The 24,551-nt window shown below is 38.6% G+C and overlaps 2 long non-coding RNA genes across 2 annotated transcripts; one reads left to right on the top strand and one right to left on the bottom strand.

Moving 5' to 3' along the window:
* The first annotated feature begins 10,550 nt into the window (after positions 1-10,550).
* On the top strand, positions 10,551-12,692 carry LOC138042582 (uncharacterized). The gene is made up of 3 exons (XR_011131032.1): positions 10,551-10,688; positions 11,266-11,497; positions 12,526-12,692. It is a non-coding gene; the product is annotated as an uncharacterized lncRNA (long non-coding RNA).
* Positions 12,693-16,202: 3,510 nt separating this feature from the next.
* On the bottom strand, positions 16,203-18,959 carry LOC138042581 (uncharacterized). The gene is made up of 3 exons (XR_011131031.1): positions 18,789-18,959; positions 18,075-18,313; positions 16,203-16,659 (listed from the first exon to the last, which is right to left on the bottom strand). It is a non-coding gene; the product is annotated as an uncharacterized lncRNA (long non-coding RNA).
* Positions 18,960-24,551: the final 5,592 nt, after the last annotated feature.

Raw genomic sequence — 24,551 nt, 5'->3', positions numbered from 1 at the left:
TCGGAAAAGTTGCATGATGACAATAGTGGCTAGCGCAGGTGCACTAGCCACAACAAACCATATCGTTGAGACTGGAACAGAGTAATTTATATTAAGCGGAACTTACTCCATCTATGCAGAATACATGTATTTTGTAGGCTTGTCCCTCCCCCCTCACTCACTGCCAAAAATTGTCACTTTCACTAAGAAACAGCGCGGACGGTCGACATGACAAATCGGTAAGTACCCTGGTGTGAGAGAGAGTGTTGCTTTTACATCCTTCTCAAATCAGAATCATACGCGCAACCCAAATGAGCGATCATCAAAGGGACCGGTGCTGTTGTTAGGGGATTCGATGATAAGAGGAATACAGCAACGTAAGTTTGCCCCAAATCGCTATGTAAATAAACAGATTATTTCTGGGGCAACGAGGGAAACAAGGCAATACATCAACCACATGCAGGAAAGAAATGATTATGATTACATTGTAATCCATTCCGGTAAAAATGATGTTGGCAATCTGACCGCAAATGAAATAAGAATAAACATGGAAAACTGCCTCTTCAATCTAAAGCATAGATGGCCGAATAGTACGATAGCAATTTCAGGACTGACCTACGTCCCACGGGACAACAGTAAAAATCAGCTTATTGATGAAATCAACTGTCACTACGAAAGCATTTGCCGCAGAGCTAGGTGTGACTTTTATCGATAACAAAAGAGTAACGTGCGACAACTACGGAAACTTAATTGAGCAAGTATTCTACGATGACGTTCACCTGAACAACAAAATCGGTACAAAGAAACTTGTAACAAACATCAAATACCACCTAGGACTTAGGGGCAGAAACCTCGAAAGCTTCCCAAGGAATCGACGTGGTTTTTCCCGCGTTCAAAGCGGTCCTCACAGAGAACAGCCCTATCAAGAATGCGGAAGAAGGAACTTTTACAATAATCAACCATTACAAGCGCTCAACCTAATTCCAGAGTATCTAAGAGACAGCGAGATGATGATGAGATAAGTAAGCCCTTTCCATTTTATTTTCCCATTCCGTGTGTCACGTCATTTGCGAATAGGGTTTTGAATGGTTTTAACAGAAGCATTGTAGGAAATAAGCTAAAAACAAACGATTTCTTTAGCATAATTAACAAGCATGACATTTTTGTACTTGTCGAAACACATGCAATTTATGGAACAGAGATGAATATAAGTAAATATATTTAAACATTTTATCAAGTGTAGGAATCAATCGGGAAACCGATCCTCCGGGGGGCTATCTGTATATAAATAAATCAAAAACTCGCTAAAGGAGTCACCTACACCCCGTCCGAAAACAAAAACATAACATGGTGTAAACTTGATAAAACTTACTTCAACTTTCAAAAGGATATATGTCTAGGAACAGTTTATTTAAGCCCACCAAACTATGAAAGAAGTAGCAGCGAAGATTGTGACATAGTTGCACAGGGCGATTATAATGCACGAACGGGTGACATTCAGGAAACAGTCTTGGATGATGACAACACTTTCCTGAATGTCCCTGAGGACTATGAGAATGACGAACAATGCTTAAGACGGTCACAAGATTCAGGTACCGTGAACGCTAGGAGGAGAAATTTGTTAGAAACATGCACAGCGTTAAATTTACGAATCCTCAATGGCAGGATTGTTGGTGACCTGGAAGGTAAAAAGACCTGCTTTCACTATAACGGTAGCTGCAGTGTCGTTGATTATGTCATAGGATCAAAAAGTATTCTAAGGAATGTGCAATACCTTATTGTTAACCCTTTAATGCCACATTTATCGGATCACTGTCACCTATCATTTGCGATAAAGGCTAATTTTATTAACCGAGACTCTCTTGAAACATCAGCCGAACTCATCTTGACCGAATATAATAGGCTTTTCTGGAATATCAAGTCTAAGGACAGACTCAAGGATGGTCTCGAATCACAAACAGTTCAATAAAGGTTAGAGGCAGCTGTAAAACATGATAGCATCGATACTGCGTCTGACTTAGTAAGTGAAACTTTAGTGGAATCATGCAAAAAAGCCGGATTGAAAGCGAGAAGCAGCAAAATTAAATTCAAATCTCAAAACAAATGGTTCAATCAGGAATGCGAAACAGAAAAAGGAAACTTGCAATCCCTCGGGGAGTAAATTTCTAAAAACCCTAATAATTCAGAACTGAGACAACTACTGCGCGACGAAAAGAAGATGTTCAAACAAACCTGTAAACGGAAGAAACGGTAATGTATTAGCAAAGGCATATCTAATATCGATATGCAGAACTCTAAAGAGACCTGGCGACAAATAGGAAAAATATTTAACTTAGGAAAAAGAAAAACACATGAAACTGAAACTTTGAGTACGGAACAGTTTTATATATACTTTAAGCAACAGAATGCAACCCCTCTCAATAATATACTAGATCCAGAGACGAATATGGAGACTCACAGTAACGAAAGAGTGGAAGGCCCACTTGATTATCCAATAGCTGATGAAGAGTTCGAAGCTGCAGTTAATAAACTGAAGGCAAACAAATCTCCAGGTATCGATAATATATTAAATGAAGTAATAAAAATCGGAAAGGACGCCATGCATTAAAGGGCATTTAGTAAATTTATTTAACCGAATCTTAGATACTGACAAAGACCCTGTTCTTTGGAGTTTTGGCCTCATTGTGCCTATTCACAAAAAGTTGAAAATCACCGAGGTATCACTTTGTTTTCTGCGTTAGGCAAGCTTGTTACATCAATCCTCAACAATCGACTGTACGACTACATAGTTCAAAAGGGAATCTTGAAAGCTGAACAAGGTGGTTTCAGAAAAATGCACGGCACAGTTGATAGCATCTTCACATTAAAAATGCTTATTGACAAATACGTGAAATCTAAGCCACAGAAACACCGAAATTTACTCTTTTCATGCTTCGTCGACTTTAGAAAAGCCTTCGACTGTATACCTTGGCCAAAGCTATTCGACAAGCTGCGAAAAGAAGGTGTGCACGGGCGTTTCCTTGACGTTTTAATATCCATGTACTCAAATGATAAGTCGGCAATTAAAATTGATAAAAAATTAACCGAAGCCTTTACTTGTTTTGCCGGGGTAAAGCAAGGCTGCATGATGTCACCTACTCTTTTTAATTTCGATCTAAGTGATTTACCAAAATTCCTAAATACGGCAAGTCCAATCGACATTATGCTAGGTGATAGATCTATAAATTGTCTCTTATATGCGGACGATCTAGTGATCTTCTCTAGATCAGCAAAAAACCTTCGAAAATCCTTAATAAGCTGGAATCTTTCTGTGAAAATGCCGATTTAAGTGTAAACATGTTTAGACAAGACAAAAATTATGATTTTTAACAATTGTGGTAAGTCTTTAAACAACTACTTGTTCAGATACGGCGCTGATGAACTGGAAAATGTCAAATTGTATAAATATCTTGGACTCATAATGAGTCCTTTTGGAAACCGGTTTTAATCTCGCTAAACAAGAGTTGAAGAAAGTTGCACTTAAAGCACTCTATAAATTACGAAAAGAGATGGGAAACCACTTCAGAGAAAATATAAAATTAACAAATACTGCAACAACAATGCCTGCAGGGCTGAAACAGTACGGTTCCGAATGTCAATTGATGCTCAATGTAATGACATTCAATGGAAGGAAAATAAGGCTTTCTGGAGCAAAAAAATCAAAGGCTCATTGGAACAGATAGGATTAGGAGACCTCTGGATGAAAGCACACTATGTAGACATAGGAATTGTAAACATTATCAGGCAACGACTCAAGGATATCGAACTACAAAGATGGCTAGGTGAAATAAATAACGACACCAGAAAAGATGCTAACCAAAGCAACAAAATGAGAACCTGCCGGTTATTCAAAATGATAGACAATTACAAATGTGAAGACTACCTACATCAGGTCACCAATACACGACACAGAATAGCCCTAACAAAACTGCGACTTAGCAACAAAATTAGCCATAGAGACAGGACGTTATTCGAGACCGCTCAAGAAACCTGCAGAAAGAATCTGCCCAATTTGTAAATTAAATAGAAATGGAGGACGAATACCATTTTCTAAATATATGCCCTGCTTACCAGGAAAAACGATGTTCGTTTCTAGACTATTTGGAAAAAGAATATAGAATAAAAATAAACAGAATGTCACCTAATAAAATATTCATGTTTCTGATAAACGCCCCTAGCGGAAATGTTAAAATACAAAAACTAATAGCAAAACATATATTCGAATGCTTTGAAATAAGGAAAAGGGAAGACGGATAAAAGTAAATACTCCAAGACTTAATTAATTAATAACTTTTTAGCCATGTATACTTTTGTTGTTTGTAATTCTTAGTTATTTGGAAATTGTGGTCGATATACTATTTATTGTATAAGACTCCAAATAAAAATGTCTGTCTGTCTGTCTGTCTTTGAAAAATCCTAGTTATGCCCCTGGAGCTGATATCAAGTCAGTTAGGATTTAGTCCAAGTTTAGTATTTACCTTAACTATATAAAAGGTGAAAGCTCTACTAAGACTCTTAGCAGATCGAAGAGCCCAAAGGATGCTAGCCACCACGAAATGGAAACTCGTATTAACTAGATCCTGACTAGATCTTAGTGTTTGCCTCGGAAGTAAAATTGTCTGCCGTTAGACTGATTAAAATATTATATGTCTCAATCCCTGCAGGACAGAAAGAGCTTACTGCTTCCAAAAGTCGTACTTAAAGAGCATTTATCATCCCCATAAAAAGCAGAAGGATATAACTGAATTCGGGTCATTAAGTAGAATATATTACTAATTTTCTGGCATTTTCTAATGTCTCTAAATTACTCGGCGTTTCTTTAACTACTCACTTCTCCTCGTAGTTTCTAATGACACCGTTTTTCCTTTTTAGCGATTGATAGCTAGGAAAAGGTTAGCAACGTGTAAAGTGCTTGTTTTTCTTATTCAACTTAAGGCGTTTGACTGTCACAGCCAGCTGCAAAATCCGACCTTTCTGTTGCATTATATCAAGGTGGTCACATGATCAGTGCTCGTAGATATCCACCGTTCTGTGTACCTTCAGTTTCCTTGAATAAATAAGGATGTTGATATTTAAGAGATAACATGATAATGTTTGTGCTGTTGCAGAATGAGACTGGAAATTATCCTTCCAGGTGATTTCCTTAAACTGTTAGAGATTCATTGTGCATGATATTTATTTTCAGTTTCTTTCATTAATAAGCAAACTTATCTTTTCTTCAACTATCATGGTTTCAAGACATATCAATCTTCCGTTTCTCGGATCATGAAGAGAGGTTCAGGAATCAGGACTCCCCAAATCTGTACCTTAGTTACAGGGAAAAAGAATAATAGTTTTGGGTCACCAATTAACGACAAGAGATGTTAACGCTAATAAACATTTCAAATTATGGGAGCATTGTTGGTCTTGCGTGTGGAACAAAGGACCTACAATCAATCTTTATATCTTGTTTTCAACGATTTACAACAACTCTTAATAAACTCAAAATAAAGGTATAGTTTTCATAACCCAGAGGACCGAAAAGACCCACACTGAGCAAGATTTTATCAAGCTCTTTCATTTCTGGATTTAAGGTGATTCCTTTGTTATGCACCACGCATCTCGTACTGCGCATAACATTGCGTCTTCGGAAATGGCGGGGTTTTACGCCGGCCATCTGAAGAAAGGCAAAAAAGGCCGCTTTTGCTGTTCAAGAGATTTTAAGTGCAATCATGACAACTCTTCTCGGTTACGAAGCTGTTGTTTTGGAACTCGCCCCTTTGCCATCCGTTTATCATCCTGTTGAGAAGAAGTTGTAGTATTTACCTATAAATGACCTGAAAACTGCATTTGGAGCCTGACACTGAGTGCATGGTGATAGCGGTCCAATTTGCTTACATTTCTTTGCAAGATTGAACAATTTGAAATCACTTTACTTAAAGATTATAGCCCGGAAAAACAAGCAGGTTCACGTTTTCGGTAATATTCAATAGCTTTTGCTACATAACAACAGTTTTTCCGGTTGATCTAGTTTCGATGCTTTTCGCAAAATTCGGTAAAAACACTTAGCATAGGGGTATACAATGCGAAAACAAGCTTGGTGACCCCATCTTTTTATTGCATTTTTTAAATGTCCTGTGTATGAATATCAATTGTGCCAAGTTTGAAAAAAATCGGGATAGTACGTCATTTTCAAGGGAATTACCTTAAATGTCTTGTTTATGGCAAACGTCTCAACTGTTTGCCCCTCGTCGCGTTACGTTTCTTTGCTTGCAGATGAAAATAGTCCGTTTGCCTCATTCACTTTCATTATTCTATGCTAACGAGGTCACGTATGTGATACAAACACCATGCACCTGTCTGTTAACTCTCAAATGTTGAGGAAATCAAAACTTGACGAACATTTCAAAGTCGTGCTCCTCGATTGTCGGTGCAATGTTTTCATTAAACGTAACAGTCGCGACGGTTCTAGCCAGTCAGTTTATACCGCTTAGGACGTCTGGGTCCGAAAAGGGAATACGGTTCCTTTAGGCACCTCAGTGGGAATTTTTGGAAATTCAAACCGGAACTTTTGCCTAAACGGATCGCGCCCACACCATCTTACTGAAATGAAATGCCCATAGAACAAACCATACCCGGAAATAAGTTTCGAAAGAAAGCGTGTCGCGAGTCACCTTTTCATTTCAGTGAAAAACCGAAATACTCGCCAAATTCATCAAGAATCCAATTTAATTTGTTCAACCCCAAGATCTACCACATCTTTATGATTTTAGATAACATCCGTTACTTTATCATTTTAAATTAAATGGTTTGGCAACCATTTGAAATATTGTCTGCTTGGATATACCTCCCTTGGTCAACTTGTAAATTTTGATATTAGAACTGGACGTCAGTTAAGTTTGTACGGAAACTGTCCTCGCTTTGCCGAATTATACAGCAAAACTCTTAACAAATTTAAAGTCATTCCATAACTTATGGACTAAGCAAATACCGAAAATGTGTCGTGTTTCATAGACTCTTCAACAACTTTGACTCAACGTTTTCGCATTAAAAGGGGAGGTTGTTACATTGTGTAAATGTAGAAATTGTCGATTTCCTAGTTTCAGGTTTTCACGCCCAATAGTAACTGAAACCACATCGTTCCTATCTGCCTGACTTAATAAGCTGTAAAAATTTTATTCCTCGTTGATTTCCCGTTGTGGGATTAGCTTCCGTGTCTCGCATTCAAGCTTTTGTGGACATCAATGTACAGTATAAAAACGCAAATCACTTATAACTCGGTCGTCAAAACAACCTTGAAACCTGAGAAGGCCTAAAGAGTTCTAGGAAAGGCTTATAAATCAGTTTGTGTTTTACCAATGTGTTTTTCATAGAGGACTCATAAATTACCTCTTATATCTTAGTACATGTTAGTAATCGCTACAGGAAGGAGATTGAACAAAATCTCCAGTCAGAATCTGAATCTGCATGTGATAGAATCTGTTTATCTTTATCCTTTTGTCGCGGATCGATTCAGTTACTGATACTGTACCACGAAAACGTTAATGAAAGTCTCTGTACACTGAAAGGTTAAGTTGCAAGAAGACCATAATCTACGGTTTTGTAAAAGAGATTGTTCTTCAGGTTATTCTCTTATGATCTGGTTATTCTTTAGATTTGGAAAATAGATCGAATAAAACCAAAACCTAAATCAATATAAGGCGGTGTACGTAGGCGATGGCTAGAGTGGTATGAACTTTCTGTCTCAGCCCATTGGCCCCCAAATCACTTCGATCGAGCGCTCTGTCTTATCAAAAATAGGATTACAAGCTGTTGCACATTTGTTAACAAATTATAACAGGACAAGGTTATGCGAGTCCACTTCCATTTTAACTGAAGACAGGCCAGTAAACTATCATGCTATAAAAGCTAGAGAATATCATTTTAATGAAGTCTCATTTCTCGACCAAGTGATATGGAACGTTCACTCATAGGTGATAATGGAAAACGAAAAGCAGGTTGCGTCCTGTTTAATCTTTGTATTTCACATTTAATGGCTACAGCTGATAACAAAATGGCCCACCCTTTCTTATTTTATATCCTCTGTATAATTCCAAGGCTTTTTTTCCTATTTAAGTTGCATACGGCAAAACAAGACAGGAAAACCACTCCAACTTTCATCCCGGCTAATGGCCTGCATATGTTTACTCCCACGGGAGAACTTCGTCATTTGCAACTTGCAATACACTAATTGCTTGGTTTCCTGTGATGTCACGGTGTTATTGTTTGTCTGATTTTGTCTTCAGCTTTCCGATGTAAAACGTGTAAAACGCTGTTTGAAACAAGAAAGATCAGGATCTAAGACCAAAATCAGGGTCCATAATTAAAAAAAAAAGAAACAAAACTGAATGATAAGAAAAAAAGACACGAGGCCTGAATCTTTGTTTTTAGGTCCTTTAAAGGCGCCTCAGACACGACAGAGGAAAAATGGCACGGTCCCGATAAAAACTGGAACGGTTCCATTCATTTTTGTAAAGAAACAAGGCGCGTTTACACGACAGAGGAAAGATGGCACGGGTCCGATAAAAAGTGGAACGGTTCCAATCATTTTTGTAAAGAAACAGTGAACTTTTATCCGGCACACGACAGAGGAAAAATGGCACGGGTCCGATAAAAAGTGGAACGGTTCCAATCATTTTTGTAAAGAAACAGTGAACTTTTATCCGGCACACGACAGAGGAAAACGGCACACGACAGAGGAAAATGGCACACGACAGAGGAAAAATGGCTCACGACAGAGGAAAATGGCACGGGTCCGATAAAAGTGGAACGGTTCCATTGATTTTTGTAAAGAAACAGTGAACTTTTACCCGTTCCGCTACAATAGGCGCCTATGGTCCCGTAGCGGAACGGATAAAAGTTCACTGTTTCTTTACAAAAATGATTGTAATCGTTCCACTTTTTATCGGACCCGAGCCATCTTTCCTCTGTCGTGTAAACGCGCCTTGTTTCTTTACAAAAATGAATGGAACCGTTCCAGTTTTTATCGGAACCGTGCCATTTTTCCTCTGTCGTGTAAATGCGCCTTAAGTCGCTCTCTTAACGCGATGAAGATTCCACTTACAGTCGTCAAAAAATCTCTGAAGAAATTTTAGTACCGATATATTAAAAACATAGCAATTCGTTAAACTTGATATGCAAATAGCTACTAAAAAAGAATCTTCGTCCATAAAAATTGCGATCCTTATCTACTATTGAATATTGGAAAATATAGCTGAAAGGGGAAATGAAATCAGATCTGTTCACAAGACAAGCTCATTCTGTAGAAAGGTCACTGAAACATAAGCGTTCGTGTCCCGACGAATGGTCTGTCACCATGTCAATCAAATGAAACTGAAAATTAACCGTTTTGAGTGTTCCTGATTATTTTATCCGGCTGTCTTTTTTTTTTTTTTTTCCATCAGCGTACTATCGAATGCGTTTCTATTTTGGATATATGAGAGAAAAACAAACAAACAAACAAAAAGAAAATGCAGTGCGAAAAGATTCGAGTAGCACGGGGCAGAAAATGTTAGAGGGGATGGAGTTAATATTAACAAATCTTCCTCCCACGAGGAAAGAAAGCATCTCTTGTGAAAGAGGTTGAAATCTCTGAGGGAAAAGCCAATGTTCATATTTCGGACTAAAGTATAAAAAAGTGTTTTACTAGGTCATTACCTTCCTTATACTTTTTTTTTGTTTTGAAAACTCGAAAATATGACACGGCAAGACAAAACGATTCGGAAGTAAAAAAGGGGCCGGCCTTCGAGTTAAATGTGGTTTCTCATATGAATAACTTCAATGAGTGGCCAGAAATTTGAAATCTGAACCTCAGCTCTGTCATTCCACTTTAAGCCACGCATTGTCATGGTCCGATGGTTGGCAGAGAAAAAAGGAATCTCAGGCAAAACAAAGTGGAAGGCAAGAGTTTGTCCCGCTTTGCTTGCCCCTTTCGTATCAACCGAGAAAATGAGTATGACCAAATTGACCATCTGAAAAATGAGAAAAGTGTCCTTAAACTTATAAGCCATAGATTTTTTATTTATTACCGATTTTTTTTTTAAATTTGGTTTAATTTGTTCTTATAGTATTCAGAGGAAGAAATAAACAATGAACAAACTCCGACTGACTTTCAGGTTAATGTTGGGTGGGATATACAGCGCAAAGACTTTCGGCTTTCCCACAAGAAATTGCAAGTTTGCTTTTTTCTTGTTTACCAGGTTAAAACAGGCAGACGCCCACACCTTCGTCTTTATCTGGCCGCTGAGCGAATAAAATGGAAGTTTATTCAGGAGTAGAGTTTAATTGGATCTGTTCATCGCGTATTTTTTGCAAGGGAGAAAATGAACATATATAGAAAACTCAATTAAGTCTTACGAAAAGAACAAACACTAAATCCCAATCTCATTTCCTTTGCAGCAGTACTTACGCTGAAGAATTGACAAAAGGCTAAAGATGAGATCGTAGTAGAGACTCGTTTTTATTGTATTTTAATCTCAGATCCGGTGTTCTTTGTGAGGTATTTTCTTTATTGGGACAATGTTATTTACGCTTCAGCCTAAATTGCTGCAGCGACTTCTACATAACATAATTGCGATTTTAGGAGACAAACTTTAAGGCACATTCATTCTTCCGAGAGAAAACGAATCCTCAGACTTTGCCGAACAAACTTGGTAAGTAAGATTTTTTTTTCATAAATTCTTGATGTTAGAGTTAAGGTTATGCTGATTCCGACTGATTGCATCGCAGATCTTCAACGATACAGTCAGGCCTTGTTGATCTTCTAGTCTACCGGGACGAAAAATCAAAACTTCTGGTATATTCTTTTGATGATTTAAATGTTTGCCCTAAATTTAACCTGCATTCAAGTCCCTGGAGCTTAGAGTAAATGCAATTACTGCGCCGGTTTAAAAATGGCACGCAGGGTTTCCATGTTGCACTTCTTATTTTAATTTCTTTCGAGGAACTCACAAGAGGTTCATCCTTCATCGCTAAGGAAACGAAACTTGAAATCATAATGTCAAGCATGGACGAAAAAGTGTCTTGTCAACTGGTAACCGCATGCGTGCAGTGTACTTCACACTAAAATTTTGTCAAATGAAATCAGAACTCCAATGACCTGCCGAATTTGTGGTTTGAGTTAGTAACTTGTGTTAAAAGATACAAACTTGCTCCTACATTATAAATATAAAGCGCAACACAAGTTCACATATAATCGCACATAACTCTTCAATGCTTCCTTTTTTTAAGAAATTTGAGCCGGAAATGAAACGCAGACTGTTATCAGCTATTCTGTTTGCCATCCTCCTCGTAACATCAACTCTCATTCACTGCGCGGAAAGTATCAAGAGCCTGCGGTTTGGTCGCTCAGAGATAAGCAAAAGAAACCTGAAATATCGATTCAGGACCCACCAACAGTCGGACGCGGGACAGTCACCTAGCAGCGAAAGAACAACTGGATATGTCGGTGATTATTCACATGGTAAATTATACGGGCGCATGCGCGAAATGCACTGGATTAGCAGCAGGGCCAGAAAATAAAGGAACTCCATAAATCCTTTTTGGCAAAAAGTCACCCTCTCCCGGCAAATGTAACTTAGGTTAGCGCTTTGCAACGCGTTTGGAAAGACTATACGACATCCACCGCTCATTTAACAGGATTCTACTGGAATTAAATTCAATCGCAACCCAAATGGTTTTTGCTGAAATTTGTCGGATTGTTTTAAAATTAGAGGGGTGATATTCTGTGTTTTCCATTTTAAATAATTCATGAAACCAAGCTCTTTTACTTACAGACACGTATTGTTGTTACGTTTTTACCAGAACTTAAATGGGCCTCTTCATGGAATCTCGTTAGTTTTTGAACCACTTGTTTTAAGAAAAACTTAGCAACGGAAGAGATTTAATTCTATTTGGTTCCGAAACGTAAGTTAAAAGAGCCAGAGAATGTGAAGAACTTTCCGAAGGCCAACATGGAGAACGGCTGTTGTTTTCCTTAACATCAATATTGGACCACTTGTTTTAAGAACAGCAATATTGCACCAATATTGAACCAATATTGAACCAATATTAGACCACCTGTTTTAAGAAAAACTTAGCAACGGAAGAGATTTTAATTGTATTTGGTTCTGAAACGTAAGTTAAAAGAGCCAGAGAATGTGACGAACTTTCCGAAGTCCATCATGGAGAACGGCTGTTGTTCCAGTGCCTTCTGTTCGATCTTTCAAAGTCACAAACCATTTCATGGAAAGTTGACGGTTTGCCCTCTTGACTCCTCTGGGTTTACCTACAGTAGCTATAGTCCACTGAAACTAAATATTTTTCTGGGCAAACAACAATCGTGGAAGTTATAATAAGCGGCAGACTACTTGAATGAAGGTACCCATAATATTTTTATTCCCCTCGCCTGAAATCCGGCCAGGATACCGTGCCTAAGCTGCATGAAAATGGCAGAACATGTTGAAACAATCGCAAATCTTCTTAAATAAACTTAACTCTCATTTTTTTCAGAGGGCGATCAACAAGAACCTTGCCACATAAGTTAAAGCTTTAATTGAACCAGCAAATAAGAAGAAATTTTTGAACATTTAATCAATGTATTTGCTGATTGTGCGACACAATAGAAAGTGTGAAACATTATATTCCATGGAAAAGTGAAATAAATGGCTTGCTTCATGTTTCTGTAATGATATCATGAAACTATTGGTATCACTGTGGCTTGCTTTGCTAGTTGTTCGTGTCACAGACCAACCACCCCAACTTCACGCGTGACTAGTGTTTCATCAAGACTGAAGCTTTCTTACCACGGAACTACATGGCATAAAGATATTTCTGCTCCCCCTGAAATATTTTTTGGGGCAGTGGTGAGCGTTTCGGTCATTGCTTCGGACTCCCGCCACCAGGGTCGCTGCTTCACGACCTTGCTCAGTCATAGCGTTGTTTACATAGAAAAGACACTCTCTCTCTCCCCTCCTCCCTCTCCCTCTCTCCCATTCTCCCTCTCTCCCTCTCTCTCCCTCTCTCTCTCTCTCTCCCCCTCTCTCTGGACCTCGGTTTACAAGTGGATACCTGCTACATACTGCTGGGGGTCAGTATAATTCCGGCGATGGACTTGCGTTCCTTCAAGGGGGGAGGGGAGAGGGGGGAGTTACAATACCACAATATACAATGCAGAAACCTAGAGTGGGGAGTGCACGAAACGATGACCGAAGGGGGTCATGGATTTTACACTGCTTGGTGTTGTGTATGAGCTCAATGAAATGCCACGGAGGAAATCTTCTTCCATACCGTTATTAGGGATAACGTTAACAAGAGGAATTAGCGCCTTTTTTCATTCTATTGGCAACGCTCAATCGTAAGCCCTCGTCGTGTGCTTTTGATGAAGTACTGGCGAATAGTTTCAATGCTTTCTTTTCAGAGGAAGTTCGAAATACACTATGCTCTGCCATAGTTGATCCCAGTGCGAGGACAATCCACGAGGATATATACAAGGACTAAGTGGGAGAAACAAGGAACCGTTTACGAATATTGAAAGACCTTGAAATATCAAATCAGAATATAAGATGTCAGATTTTCAACATCAGAGGAGCACAAGCACAAACGCCGGGTTATTTTTTAAGTCAAATCCGGTGTCAGGTTGAAACCAATTTTTCTTACTAGAGGTTAAATTGGTGATCCTCATTTTACCTGGGCTGAATATGCAATGCTCTTTACCTAGTTTAAATCAGCTATCAAAACATGAAACCACCTTTACTTTCCATCCAGCTCTTTGTTAACATCTCACCGGTTTCTGTAATCATACGCATTCATTGTCTCAACATTACAACATAGTAATGGGACAAAGAACTCAGTGTACTATGCTTCCAGGTCTATAGTCCCAATTCAACTACGAACGTACTAATTGATCTCCATGAAAGAAGGGTAGGCTGTAATGGTAAACCCCATACAGTTCAGTCTTTTCATTATTTACTTTTGAATAATTAAAAGTCATCATTGAGATCCATATATAATAACCAAAACTAATCCTAAGCTGACCCTTATTTTTCTTTAGGCTTAATTTAGGCTCCAAAAAAAAGTTTATTCAATACATCTGAGTGCATATTCAACCTAGGTAACTGAAAATGAGAATCACCAATTTAACCTAGGTAAAAACAGATTCAACCTGCGACCGGATTTTACCTGCAACATACAATAATAATAATAATAATAATAATCATAATAATAATAATAATAATAATAATAATAATAATAATAATAATTTACATACATATATAAAGCACCTTTCTTTTGTACTTCCTAGACACTGTCTCTCGCACCCTTACGTGCTGATATAACTGAAAACTGTCCTGACCTTATTTCATGCTTTTATCGTGTAGGTTGGGTAACGGGAACATCTTAAACTTTTACCAAAGCTTGTACCAAAATACCTCATTTTAAAACTTCAAACTGTGGCACACGTCTAATTTTGTTTAGTATCACCCAACTAGTGGACTAATGCAAATCCTGCATTTTGATTGGCTACGCTACTAGCAATTAGACCTAAAACAATTAGACCCTTCGCCCTCAAGGGCCACGGGTCAATAGCCCATTCGGCTTCCCCTCGTGGGCTATTGACGCGTAGCCCTTGCGGGCTATGTGTCGAATTGTTAAGTATATTACGGAAGAATGACTATCTGACCGCATCGTGGATTGAGCTTCATAAGCTACCCATGTCTTTACGACAAGTTGTTAAATTGTCTTGAACCAAGTTATATAACCGATCTATGGCAAAGATATGGACTTTTATATTACGGACAAGGAGATATTCATCTACGAGTCTTTTAAAGTGCACCTAACCTCCAAATGTTTTCTTTAGCAAAAGTCAAATGTCGAGCAAGTATTTTCCTTTGCTTCTTTATATTTTACTTTTTAATACGCCTCATAAGTTATGTAACAGAACAATACTGGGAATCGCTTCCTCCAATGCCGAGGCATTGATAGGCATGGGCCTATTCTATACATTCTTTCAATGAATTTTATAAACCACTTTGCATTATAGTTTTGAAAGTACTTTGGCAATGTAAATTAGTTCTTGACGTCATTGAAGGAATATACCCATGACTCTCACTAGCTCGGCCATGGGACAAAAGAATCATGCCAGCTTTGTTACTCTCTAGTACCTCGTTAGGCTTATTGAAAGTAAAATTTAGAGAAACAAAGGTAAAATATTTGTTATACTTGTTGTGGGAGGCGCGGTTGCCTCATGGTTAGTGCGCTGGACTCCGCATCGAGTGGTTCGGGTTCGGGACCTGGCCGGGTACATTGTGCTGTGTTCTTGGGCAAGACACTTTACATTTATGCACATCTCTCCACACAGGTGTATAAATGGGTACCGGCGTAATGCTGGGGGTAGCCCTGCGATGGACTAGCATCCCATCCAGGGGGGAGTAGAAATACTCTTAGTCGCTTCATGCTACGGAAACCGGAGATAAGCGCCGGCCTGATGGGCCTTCCGGCTCGTAAGCAGTGACTTTTTCACTTTTGCAGAGACCTTACGATACGGCGTTTCCGTTTTACGGGTATGAATAGGTTACCCCTAGTCGTATTCGTAAAAACGGCGAACAAAATTACATTAAGTTACCATTGATTCGAGATCGGGAATTTTACAATTTCTTCTGGGACATGAAGATGTCCCAAGAGTAATCGAAAACAATGCCTATGCAAATTTCTTGGGGGTAAAAGAGGTGTATTATGGGATTTGTGCAAGTAGAGAAAAAGCAGAGAAAAACTGGGATAATTTTGACAGCAACCAAGGTAAGGTTGGTGATAGGGGCGAATAAATTCGTTTTATTTTTTCTCTGAAAAATCTTATAGAGCAAACTTTTGGATGTTTTTTTCCTCTTCTACCAGGATAAAACGTGGATGACATGTCCTTTCTATCCCTCTCTAAAAGCTTTGCGCTACGTTTTCATGATACTGCTTGAGGTTTTTCCTTTTAACCATCCAAAACCCATGTAGGTTTCGTTAAGAGTCCCTATTGAGAGCAAACAAATTGATATAAAATGGGATTGAGAATGGCTGATAAATTGTGATCCCTTACATAATTTGCAAATCTTTCGATGTTCAATATGTTTTGACTTTTACCCCGCCATTTGCTTCAGATTTTGCGAAGTGTGTTCAACCATTGATACTTCTCACCGAAGACTGTGACCGTGTACCTACTCGTTTATTCATTTTCCTTCATCCATAACTTATTGAGCTGTTTTTACTGTTATTAGAGCTGAATAAAAAGTTTACAACGCACCCGGAGAAAACAAAGTGTTAACTGACTTTTACCCCGGAAAAATGGCTGAGTTACCAGGAACTTTGAAGATGTCATTACCAAATATGGGCAAAGATGGCGTCTTATCCGTACCTGTATTGTTGCACTATACTGGATTACAATAGAGTACACTTGATTCCAAAATCACAGTGTTTAAATTGCTCTGAATTATAAACTGAAAATAAAACGCTTGAACAAGAAGAAATGGGTGTTGTCTTCGAATTAATTCGGTATACTAGAAGAAATCGCATCTTGGGTTCTCAGAGCCAATTGAATACACACTCATACGTCACTGGTTCGAGTACTGTGCTGCAAATTCGGGTTCGTTGTTAGGCTCATCATTTCTGAAAGAAAACAAAGCATGAAAGCAATTAGCAGGAAAACATAGTTTTTTATCAAAATTCTCTAAACATTTACACTGTTTCTTTCGGTGTCCGGCCGCAAGAGAGGCTGACAAGGTCGTGTAACGGGAAACATAGATATGAATGCCCCAATGAGTGCCCTGACCTTAAAACTGGACCATAATCAGGGAGACCAAAAGTTTAATACTTTTTCACCAGAAAGGGTCTCAAACAAGCGTCTCAATTTTGATTGTCAGAGAGCAAATTGACCCAAAACAGACGAGAAAGTTAAAATAAATTTTAGTTCGTTCAGTTTGATTACAGAGATTTCAATATGAAATGTACTCTGAATAAAAAACTTTAGTTTCCACAGAAACTGTGGTGCTGTGTAGGTCGGAAAGTGAAACACGGAAATTGGTTTATTCACACGTAACACGAGAATTTCCATAAAGCTCATTTGTATAAATCTATGCGCTTTATTTTCATGTGTGAAAAAAGCCTATACAGTCAGTCAGAATGGCGTACAGCTGTTTCACTTGTGGAAGTACTACCACTCAACGATAGCGTAAACGCCTTTCCGAGCCAATCAGAATCGTGCATCGTTTACATTCAAATAGCTTTTCAGATTTGGCCTCTTTTTTAACGACGCCCGCTCTCGCCTCTCCTCGCCCTTTTTCCCCTTCCTCCTTGCGTTAAGAAAACTATTTCAATGAAAATTCTCGTCTTACACCTGCAGTAAACAGCTCACGTCATAGAGATTGCTTTGTACGGGGTTATATTCGCTCGTTGTTTGTGTCAAAAGCCCTCACTAGCTCGTACCTCGCTTGTTCGGGTTTGCACACAAACAACTCGTGAATTCAACCCCGTACGCCGCACTTTCTAGGACGTAAATTACATTTATCAACTGGGTTGATACGACTAACACTCGAAACGTCAGCTTTCAAAATTTCTTTACGGTTGTCAATTCACCATATCAAACAGGTATTCTGATGATTGGTTGGTAGATTCCCAGTAGGCCAATCAAACGCGGCATCCTCTTGATGGAGTACTACAGTTCGAATACACTAAAGAGCGGCTAGGTTAATATCGCAACTAAACGAAACCCACAGCTTTTTTGTCGTCCGTCTGAAAATCATCTTCTTTAGAGACAGAAATTGCCAAGAAAGTTGAAAATTATGAGAGGGTGAACGTGAACGGCACTTTGCAAGACAAAGGAGCAAATGATGATTTTTGTTTCACAGACGTTTTGGCAAGTAATAGCACTTACTGAGACTACACCAGCTCTTTGTTTTTCCTTTTTTTTTTTTTTCATGAATTGCTCGAGAACTATTTGAGAAAAATAATGAGGCAGAATGAGCTTTCTGTTAATTGTACAATTACCTGTACGAACTAGTGAGTGAAAAAATTCTGACTATTACCCGTATGTTCTCGCACTCCACGATGGCTCCTCCCATTCATGATTGAATTCGGGTATTTTTCTCTTGATGTATGCCTTGCCTCTTTCGGTTGAGCCCGAAGCAGTTCTGGTCTTAAAGCTGCGTCCAAAGCGCATAACTTTTCGAAACGCGCCATTTTCGACAATGAGAAACGTGGTAAGCAAAACCAGCATAATCATAATTCTTGCAGAGGTGGAGCTCTTCATTTTTGCCAAGCTAAACTGCGCAAAAATAAACAATAACCTTAGGATAATCATTGCATTCATGACAGCAACTTTACTTCGTAGACAGCTGAGAGCTGTTCACTTACGAAATGCAAACATTTAATTATGCGGCCCTATTTAGTAGACTTATATGAACGAGGGATCTAGATCTCAGAGAATGGATCCAAAAGGATTTCCTTATAAATAAAGAAAGTTGAGAGAAACCACAGAGATCATCGTTCATAACGATGTATCATTGCCCAGAAAAAAACTATTAACAGGTACTTTCTGTCCTGAGCGAGATTTTACCATTTTCGATTTCACAGACTCCACGAAGAAAACAAATTTCTTTCGGTATTTAGGCCGTTGCTTATCTCGCAATTCTGATTCTTACGAAACTTGCCCGGTCGACTGTGTCACTCTTCAAGCTAGGATAAGCTAAAACTACTTTTATACCATTTGTAGCATGAGTTGTTGACAAACTATGACTAACCTAAAACTATGTACTTTCCGTTGGCTTGTAGCATATAGTAGAGACTTGAATAGGTGCGTGCCGGTAAGTTGCTTAACAAACTTGACTGCGAAATTGGCTACTGGTGTTGCCTTTAAATGTTGCCGTTGCTGTCTGCCGAGCTTTTACTGATATCCTACAGTTATTTGGGACAGAAAAGCGGAAGCCAGTAGGTCCCTAAAAGCATATATCCCAACATGCTTTTACACATGTAAGTGATAGCTATCTCTCAAGCAAGCTAATCAAAACGTTTCCAACTGTGTACGCCGGGATGTCTTCCTACTCACAACACTCGGAATATTCATTTGTCCCTTTCTCTTTCTTTTAATGTTCCGATACAAGTCAGATAACAGAGAAAACACTTTAGATTTAGTGAAGTGCTCATTAAGTTTGAGTTTCGAATATCTTTAGTTTCGTTTAGATATAGCCAGCTTAACATTCACATTCAGCTTCAAAAGTCTTTACATAATTTCACAGATATTCTCACTTATTTCGGTTTCGTTGATTTTTATCCTTTTGCGAAAGAAGATACGTTTTTCTCAGGCTTTTTCTTAATGTTCAAACCATTTATCTAATTGAACTTCGGTAAACAAAGGAGGAAAGAGGAAACAAATAAATCGATGCCGCCTACTTAGATTTTGAGGGAACAAATTAATTAGACTCCGCTGGTAGAGATACGAAGTAAATCTATGAAATCCTTTTGTACTTAAGCTTCCAACTTCGGCTTTACTTCTGAAAAAAAGGATTCCTTTTTTGGTAAAGATGTTTACTAGTGAAACTATCCTATGATAGTAAAAACACTTATAAATTGTGTGGTATGTCAAAGATATCCCTCGGATCACGACGGCCAATTCACAAAGGAAATGTAACTGCATAACCGTTGAAAAATGTTTTCGTTTCAGATTGCCTTCTGCTTCATTAGTAACACAAAGGGAAGTTCAGATTCATTGGCTATTCAGAGGAGAAAAACTTACAGCTGGGACAGGGCATTTAATTTTTGCAGGGAGGCGGACAATTATCAGAAGAAATTACGTAGGACAAGACAAGTAAAAGTACAAGAAAATAAAAGATCTCGTAGTACTATTAGTTTACCCGAAGAACTGAAAAATGCAAGCAAGATCAATACCAGCTAACGTTAATGATGAAATCAAATGGTCCATTCCTAAAGAGAAAACTGAAGTAGGCATCCTATGTTATGAAAATTTCTGTGGAGATAAGATCAAATTTTAATAAGCGTGGGCGTCAGTAAAAGTTACCTAAGTCGGGTAGATGAACCAGTTCTCTGTGTGAATCGTCGTAGTGTATTTGGTGCGAAATAAGGACTACCAGGACTACCAGGCTACTGGCTACGCTTTTTTTTTTCAAGTTGAGTAACCACCTGAAGAGAACAGGACTATAATACATCACGTCTGAGGAAAAAAATGTCTGGTGCTCACAAAGTGTGATATTTGCTCCGATGTTTCAGTTTGACGTGAACTGTCGCCGTCTTTGCATTATGCTTGTCAGTTTCCGCCGAGTTAATTTGTCAATGTGAAAGACACCAGGTTAATTTCCGTCTCTCAATTTTCTACCAACACTTTGGACTCACTTAGCAAATGGAAACGTAATGAGGAAATAGTAAACACCATCAAGTGAACTTTGATGCACATCCTTTAAAATGTTCGTGTTTTAACATGAAACCATCACTTAAATTTACTTTAATTTAATTTCTATGAATGTGTTTCCTAAACGCTTTTAAAATTTCTTAAATTGGTCAAAAGATCAGTCTGTTTTTCTTATTCAAATTCTTGCATGTCTCGTCGAGTGAAACGTTCAATTGATCTTCTTTTTGTAATTTCTTGTCGTTCAGCTCTCAAAGTATGTCTCTTTTAACGAAAGAAACGAAATCCTCATTGGTTTCCCAGAAATATTCTATTTTGCAATGTTCTACATCTGTCAGAGAACTAACGTAATTTCTTCACTTCGAGATAAAATATTCAATCACTTTTCCATTCATTGGCCATTTTTTCTAAATATATCTGTAACGTTTCTCTGTTTGTAATCATACTAAACGATGTATAGAAACACACTGACGACTAGCTACTCCTTAGCTAACTAAACAAACCTTATGTTGCCAGCGCATAAATGGCTCAGTTCCTGCCTATGCACTTGGCCTAAGTTATTATGTAAATTGTGTATCAGAATTTCACAGCAGGATTCACTGGGGATATGATATTTGGGGGGAAGAAGAACCATGATTTTAGCATTTGTAAAGCATATTCCCATTTACATGTCATGAAAATACCGCCTGGAAAGGAGTCGACATTTTCATTTTCAGGGGTTACTTCGAAGCTTTGTAAGTATTGTGGATCTTTTTCCTTTATCATGGTCTTGACAATAACACGGCTTCTCGTGCGGTGGGTCAAATGCAGTCCTCCATGCAACCGATTTATTAAAAATGCAGGTAAATAATCATTGTTCCGATCATCCCTTTCTCTTCGTCCTCACGACCCTTACCAAGTCGCGAGAATTGGTTAGACCAGTCCTTGGGCGAGTGGGCCCTGTATTCATAATGGCTGCGGTCGGGAACTTACATTGGCGATGATGATTCGTATTTGCGCAGACCGACTCAGGCAGCCTTAACCCACTGAAAACAGCCCAAAGTGGGCAACACTCTCACACGTTCAATCAGTATTTCGCATGCTGTTTCGCTGGATCACGATTGGTTACGTTTATGTAAAACAAGTTATCAACGGCTTGGAGTATTCATCAGGGTCACAAACAGTTCAGCGATATTTCAATAGGACGAAAATTTCCTATTGTAAGCTGTACAGCGCTGTTGTGCGCACAGGCATGTACGTCATCGCAGGATTGGGATCAAAAGTACTAAAATGCACTCGGCAGTCAAAACATTCTAGACAAGAAGGACATTGTCACTGATTTATCTTCGAAATCATGGGCAAAATCCGTTTTAAACGAACTTAGTACTATAACTAATATTGAACAAGAAGAGCCCGGCTCATTGAGGAACCAATCAATGCAAATGACAACCCATTATGTACACACATACATACACAAACTTTATTTCAACTCGAATTTCGGAGTAGTTACAATTAAGAGCTAGTATCTTCGAGACGTTACATTTTAAGGTAAAATCACAACACAGACGGATACATAACTAAATAATGGTATTTAAAGATATACATTGATTAAAAAGAAAAGCGGCTATAAAAAAAATGAGTCCCTGCATTCTCCTTTTAAAACCTGTAAACGCCGTGGTGCGGATAAGACCAGGTAGCGCATTTCACAACTTAGCTGATAAGCAAGAAGAAGTTCATAACTGGTTGTTCAAAGTTTACTGAGGGACAAAATGTAATTTCCGCGAAGATCATAAGAAGAAGACCAATGAAAACGTATTTTTCATATAAGCAGGAAAGCCGTTAAACTGAAACAGACTTTTATACAATAATATGCATGAGGAAATTTTGAATGCCCGTATTGCATAGAGATGGAGAGGTTGACTTTAGTGAGAAGACCATCCAACGATGAAAGGTAGTAATCTGCAAGTATAAATCTAATAGAATATATCTGAAACTATTGGATCGATGTGGAAATAATAAAGGTGATGGTCGGCTGCATTATAGTTAAGCTTGAACCTCTCAACATGGAAGAAGAGATTGTGGATAAAAATGTTAAATAGCATTGGTCCTAAGACACTACCCTTTGGGACACCACGCCTGACTCTTTCCGGCCCAGCTGGAGCAGATGTCCCCAACCTTAACTCTCTAAAATCTGCCTGAGAGATAGTTCCCCAGTAAAGCGCGACTTGCATCGTTCATACTGTAAGCTTTAAGCTTGAAGAGAAGATGTGGATAATGAACTACATCAAGCACTTTGGAGAGATCCACAGAGACAATCGCAACAAGCTCACCCCTATCACGTATCGTCCTCCACTCTTCTGTCAACCTCGGCAAGGAATCTCATAACTATGAAGCTTCATGTAGCCACTGATATAATCCGACAAGATTCCATCATAAAATTCTGGACTGGAAGCTGGAACAGCATGGTTGGGTTTTTCTACGGTTAGTAAACACAGTTTATTAATATCTATTTTAAAAAATGACTCAGTTTGCATAAGACTGAAAGTCTACTAGTACTCGTAACTTTCTTCACCTTCGATTCAAAGACGTTGACAGGACATCTCGCTGACTATTTTAGTTGTGATGGTATGGGTATCGTATACTTTATTTAGATCCAGAAGACACGACAACCCCAACAACATTAAACTAGTTTCCATGGACCGGAGGGCGTGTCTTTACAAATATATTATATAAAAATGTAAGTACATGTATATACAAGTAAATATGTGTATATTAAAAAAGCGACTACAAGATAACATATATGGATAAGACTTCTTGAATCTGCTTAAAAAGCTAAGACTAACGGTTCTACATTTATTTTCATGCAAGCAAGAGTAAAGCTAAATAGTACGGAATTTAATTTATAATTATAACCCTGAAAACCCTGAATACTATACTACGTAAAAATGGAGGCCATTCGATATTGATGCGCAAGACTAAAAGAATGTAGCATGGCATGGCCCAATCACCAGGGGCACCCAACGAATCTGTTCCTCACATTATCTGTTCCCCAGAGGAATCTTGCTGGCTGGCAAAAATACAGGTGTTTCCATGAGCTGGCTGGGAAATTTTGTTATTGATAGAGGTTTTGCCTGGGAATTACTGACTTTCTCTAGTATTTCAACCCGAGCTGGCTGTAGAAACTCTGAAGACTGAGGACGACTTAAAAAAAAAAGAAAAAAAAAAGAACCCCTTCCCTCTCCCAGACAGTAGTCACAAACATACGACTTCTGGTCAGAGTGATTGCGCTTGCGGAAAAAAAATACTTGTTTCGTCCCGGTTTTGTCGCTTTTGTTCGGTCGTTTCGGATCGAGGGATTTGAAAGCGCGCGGAATTCCTGGCTGGGAAATAAATTTGATCAGCTGGCTGGGAAACCAACCAATTTTATCTAGCTGGCTGGGAAATTTCTTGTGTGCCTTGCTGGGAAAAAGGAATAGATAATGTTTTCCCAGCAACACTGAGAAACACCTGGAAATGCCTTAATAACATTTATTTTCATTAACTGGGGTATAATAATACATTTTACAACAAATTGGTCGTTGGGTGCCCCTGAATCACGTTTTGAGATCGTTTTTAAATATATTTAGTGAATTCATTTGAAAGTTGGTTCCAAATCATATCACCGCCTTATTTAAAACTTCTTTTTAGAAACTCTCCCTCTTCGGTTTAGGAAGTGTCAGATCAGTTACACTATTTCGCAGGTGGTAGTTCATCTGACTAGTATTCCTTATGACGAAAGAGTTTCTTAGGTTGAGTGCGGGGTCAACATTCAATACTTTGTACATCAAAATTGATTTGGCACGGAACCGTCTCTTATCCAGGGAATCCCAGGATAGGGCCTCAATCAAGTCGGCAGAACGAATATCATAACTGGCACTAGTAAGAACTCTGGCAGCACGAGATTGAAATCTCCGAAGCTTATCCTTAATAACTTTCCGCAGTTGTCCCATGCATAACGAAGAACAATATTTAAAATATGGTTGTACTAGGCTCTTATATACCTTCTCGAGTGAATTCGAAGAAACAAATGGCCTAATATGTCTCATCGCTCCAATTACCGCATTAGCCTTCTTTCAGATCATGCATGTCAATACGGCTGCAAGTTTGTACTCTCCGCAACAAGACT

Source organism: Montipora capricornis, chromosome 3, assembly GCF_036669925.1.
Source record: "Montipora capricornis isolate CH-2021 chromosome 3, ASM3666992v2, whole genome shotgun sequence".
In the NCBI taxonomy this organism is placed as follows: Eukaryota; Metazoa; Cnidaria; class Anthozoa; order Scleractinia; family Acroporidae; genus Montipora; species Montipora capricornis.
Note: the sequence above shows the minus strand (reverse complement) of the source record. Positions and strands in the feature narration are given on the sequence as shown.